This window comes from Polypterus senegalus, chromosome 8, assembly GCF_016835505.1.
Source record: "Polypterus senegalus isolate Bchr_013 chromosome 8, ASM1683550v1, whole genome shotgun sequence".
NCBI classification, from domain to species: Eukaryota; Metazoa; Chordata; class Cladistia; order Polypteriformes; family Polypteridae; genus Polypterus; species Polypterus senegalus.
The window spans coordinates 187,863,380-187,868,639 of NC_053161.1; the positions used below are offsets into that span (position 1 = coordinate 187,863,380).

The 5,260-nt window shown below is 37.8% G+C and overlaps 1 long non-coding RNA gene across 1 annotated transcript; it reads right to left on the minus strand.

Moving 5' to 3' along the window:
* Positions 1-313: 313 nt before the first annotated feature.
* LOC120533655 lies at positions 314-4,135 on the minus strand. Its single transcript, XR_005634592.1, has 2 exons — positions 4,073-4,135; positions 314-581 (listed from the first exon to the last, which is right to left on the minus strand). It is a non-coding gene; the product is annotated as an uncharacterized LOC120533655 (long non-coding RNA).
* Positions 4,136-5,260: the final 1,125 nt, after the last annotated feature.

Consider the following 5,260-nt stretch of genomic DNA (forward strand, 5'->3'; position numbering starts at 1 on the left):
GACTTAAAGTCTACTCTTTCCAGTGAACTCTCCAGCACACTATATTAGATTAGACACCTTTCCTTTTATCATCGCAGATCAGTTTAAATACAGAGGGGTAAACATCACAAGTAAACATAAAGCTCTTTATCAACAAAATTTTGCCATGTGTATGGAAAAAATTAAGCAAGACTTGCATAGATGGTCAACCCTTCATCTCACTCTACCTGGAAGAATTAACATTGTCAAGATGAGTATCCTTCATAAGCTTCTCTTTTTATTTCAAAACATTCCAATATATATATCATGTAATAAAAAAGCACACACAAGTATAAAAGTTTGGGGTTTTTAGGCCCAATATATACTGTAAAGCAAATAAGAGCACATCAGTGTTTTCTTCCCAGTACAACAGACAAAAAAAAAATAAGGCAGGTCGGACAATTTATAACGGAGGACAGGAAGTGATGAAATGATGGGGAAAGTTGTGATGGTTGATGAGAAAGTGATGTCATCATTGAGGGACCAGAGGTTAGAAAGGACCTGGAAATGGATGGTACAAAAAGACTTCCAGGACTGTTTATGGCAGCTGTGCTTCGGTCTTTCTGAAGGAACAAGAAAAGAGAGGTTAGTATCCCACCATTGCCGTCGGATTCTTAAGCTGCTCCCCATGCACTTGTGCGTGACAATTAATAGATCATTTTTTAAGAAATTAGACTCAACAATAACCTCATTTATTTGGAATTCAAAACATCCACGTATCCAAAGACCTGTCCAATTTTCCTTACCTCCCACCTACCTCTATGCTGGAAAAAATATTGATCAGTCTTGAGGGCTCAGACAGCATTTCTGTAATATACAAAACCATTTTACAGTGCCTCCTTTTCAAAGATTGAAGAGTACAGTGGGAAAAGGATCTCTCACTCAACATTTCAGAAAAGGAGTGGAAAGTAGCAATGTAAAGAATCCACTCGAGCTCCATATGCGCAAAGCATACAATTTGTTAACTTAAAATTGTATATTGAGCACGTCTCTCTCATTTAAAATTGTCCAAAATGTTTCCAGGGCAAGATCCAACCTGCGAACGTTGCAATCAAGCTCCAGCTTCACTGGTCACATGTTTTGGGCCTGCACCAAATTAACTTCATTCTGGACCAAAATCTGTAAATGTCTATGAGACAGCCCTGGTGTCACAATCCCTCCTAACCCATTTGGTGTTTGGTGGGCTCACAGGGGGGTTTAAAGTGGAGAAGGACAAACAAACTGTGATTGCCTTCACTACACTATTGGCACGCAGACTTATTTTGCTAAAATGGAAGAATCCTAACTCTCTTCATTTAAGTCAGTGGGTAACTGATGTGATATACTATTTGAAAGTGGAAAAAATAAATTCTTACTTAAAGGATTGCAGAACTTTTTCAAAACCAGGCAGGATCTGATCAATAACATTTTAGAATAAGCATTTAAATTGAGGAAGCAGGTTCTCCCCCCTCTTTTACTCCATTTATCTTTATTTATTTATTATTTTATCTATTCATTTGTTTTTACTAACATAAAGTTTGACTCTGCTGGCCTGGCTCTCTTTCTCAGGGGTGAGGGTCGATTTGTTTCGAATCCTTTCTTTTTTTTTTTTTTCCTTTTTGTAAAACTTGAGTTATGTGTATGAACTTTTATTTGATTTTAATAAATTCAATTAAAGTTTAAAAAAAGAATCTATAGATACAAGACAACAATAATTTAAACAATATGAACAATTGCTATATTAAACAAATAACAAAAATCATCCAGTTACTTTATTAAATAATTTAAAAAATAAAATGCATGAATCTAAAATCCAATAACACTGAATTCAAAGTGCAAACTTAAAAAACAATTGTTAACATTACAAAAAAAAATTCTCTTTCATCTGCTGTGGTTCGTTCTGGAGGATTTTGATGTTGACCTCACTTTCCTTGGATTGACTTTTTAGGTAAGTCCTTTTTATTTATTGTTTGCTGCTGTTTTCTTTGTGTTAAATGTTTTACTACCCTTTTAAAGTCTTGATCCCAGAGTGCTTTGGGGGCTTTAATGTGACCCTGAACTGACAGACAGATATGAGAAAAAGGTGGCGCTTTGAAGCAGGTGCAGGGAGCGACATGTTTGGTTTGGAGTACAGAGGAGTCTGCTGGAATTGGCCAGTGATGACGAGCTGTGCTTTAAAGTAGTGGTCCAAATGAAAAGAGGAAACCCACCTTTACATCGTTCATCATAATGAGTTCAGATCAGAAGATCGGCCTGCCATTCTGACACACCAGGATGCTCACTTGTTCACAGGACAGTTAATTTCACAATCCCCTTATTTTAAACTTTAACATCAATGTTGACAACTTATCACAGCTTTGTAACTGCACTTGATCCCTGGAATGTAAACTCATTATTGTGTTCAGTTTTGTTTGTCGGTTTTTATTTATCTGTATGTGGGTGTGTGTAGTAGAGGGGGATACAACCTGGAAGGAAGGGAACTTTGAATGTAGGTCAGAATATGACAAGGGAATGGGAGGTTTGTAAAGGTGTGTATGTTTAAAAAACTTTTTTTTGTCTATTCTTCACTGTACTTTTATAGTTATATGCATTATCTAACATGACTAAGAGTGGGATTTCTGGGTGAATGGGATACGATGGAACAGGAGGGCTCACATTGTCTTTCTGAACATCATTTATATAAAATGAAACACAGTGGGCCTTAGTGAAGGAGGCTACTTAAATCTGAGCTCACCTGGAATTAAAGTTCAGATTTGGGCTACAAGCTTAGTTCTATCAACTCAAATAATGTGTTAGTTTTTTATTAATTCAAATATAATAAAGCAGAAAATAATGCTTATCCTAAATATTTTTGTTCTAATACCATTCATTTTTTTTGGTGCTATTATTTCAAACAACCCTTGTAAACACTGCAGAAGCATGGCCTCTGTCTCAAAAGGCATTTTTTATTTTATTTTTTAAATTATTTAATTATTTTCTGTACCAACACAGCAAAATATAAAACACTCATCATGGCAGCAGAGAGCGGTGATTAAACATGCAAGTGAGAGTTTCACTGAACTCTGTAGATGTGACAATAAAACTTAAAACTAAACTAACTGGGGATTCTTCCATTTGACTGTTTTCCTAACTTTAATTTTATTTTACTGTTTGTAAAGTACTTTGAGTTCTACATATGTATGAATGTGTCCTGCACATATAAATGTTGAAGTTGTTGTTGTTTAAGATTCCTAAAGCCATCCTGCATGTCAGCTCTTCATAACTGAGCTTCTTTATCAATAAAAGATTCTGAAAGTTCACCTCCAGCCTCTCCATTCTGAGAAGACCACCACACGTGTCCTCGTCACAGAACTCACTTTACAGCAGTGAGGACTCGCCACTTTGACATGATCTCAGTAAGAATACAGTTTATTTATAGAGCACCTTTCCTGTGCTCAAAGCAGTTCACTAATAATCATAATAGGAATGAAAACTAAAGAAAAAGATCCCATTAATAACACTGAATAGAAACCGATGCCAAACATTAAACACCAACTAACAGATACATAAATACATGAAAGACAAAGTTCTGAATTAGAATCAGAAACATTTAAAGGGTAGAAAAAGTTCACAATAAAAAAATGAAGAGTTGAAGAAATAACAGAATTAATAGAACTTATATTAGAGATGTAAATGTGGACATTAAGGATACCAGCGATGATAAAGACTGGTGAGTAGGACAGGACTGTGTTTTGTTGTCAGTCTCAGAGCCCACCACTCATCACTGGCTCTTCATTTGAGGCTCAGTTCAGATCTAACAATCCCAGCCTGACTACCACCCTGACCTGACCTGCTGTGAAGTTAACAAACCAGATGGAGTCGCCTCATTTAGAGAAGCAGACTCATTAAGTTTGACAAGATTGCAATTCAGATCTAATCAGATGGTGTTAGTGCTTTACCTCTGGTGAACTTTGTGCTAAGTAACGTCAGCAGCAGTTTGTTAATAAAGCAGTGAGCGGCATCACTTGTCACATTGTATCTAACAGAGCTGTCACAACATGGCATATTCAGTTCAAAATCTCTGACATTTTCTTACATTCCTCTGCAGCACAGATCTCATCTCCAATCCTACCAGCACATCTCTGCCATCATCAATGCCACTAAGGAACCTCCAGCAACTCAAAGAAATTCCAGAAAAGGAATTGAAAGACTAACAGCAATGAAGCAGCAGTAGCAGCAGCAGACCCCTCGACTTTGGCAGGCGTTGTCAGCTGTGATGCCGCACCTCACACCACAGCAGGACTCGGCTTGTCTGTCAGCTGTCAAGGCTGCTCTTCTGCATTCTGACAAACTGAAATGAGGACATGCAGTCTTATAATAAATAAGATTAAATGGGAATGTTGTCTAGTGAGTCCTCATCAGCCCCCAGGGTGCCACTTTCCCATCCAGTGCTCCTCTTTCACATTTCTGTCGTAGATGCAGTTATGATGGTGACTTCTGTAAGTTTCTTTGGATCCACAGTGCTAACAAAATGAATTGTCAGACCAAATGTCATCCTCCACACAAACAGATGCTCATCCGGCAGTCATTGTGAGGCCTACAGATGGACATGATCCCTGCAGCTCTCACCTGAATGTGACCAGTGACTCTTATAAAGACACCTCAACACAAAGCATCCTGCACATGAACATCAAGACTGACCCCATCAGCCAGCTGCCATTTTGACACACTGCTAGTTTTCATTTAGTCTTGGGAGAAATGGCAGAACCAAGCTTCTTTAACTTCAAGGTCAATTTTAAGTTTATTGTTATGTATCAGTACATGATTCAAAGAAATTCTTACATGCTCGTCTCCCACCAACTACTAACAAGAGTGTAAAACAAACAAGAGACAATGCATGAAGTGAAACAGCGGAGAATAAATATACTGTAAGTGATGCTGATGCCATTGTCATTATGGGTAAATTTGAGTGACCTTATGTCACATGGTCTATAATGGCCAATGAGCAGGTCTAAATACAGTTAGAGATCACAGCTAGAGAAGGGGGCCTAAAGTCCTCAACACCTGACTTCAACTTCTGAGGCTCTGACTAATTTTAGGTTTCATAAGGGTCCTGGACCTTTGGGGTCCATCTGTGGTGTAATAGCTACTGTTCAGTGAGGTGTGCCATTTTCTAAATCTTTCTAATCACTGGTTTGTGTAGGTCTATTAGTTTGTATGGCAGTGCCAGTCCTCATTAACTGCCATTGGATTGTGTCTGTCATGTCGCCTGTCTGTGTCTGTA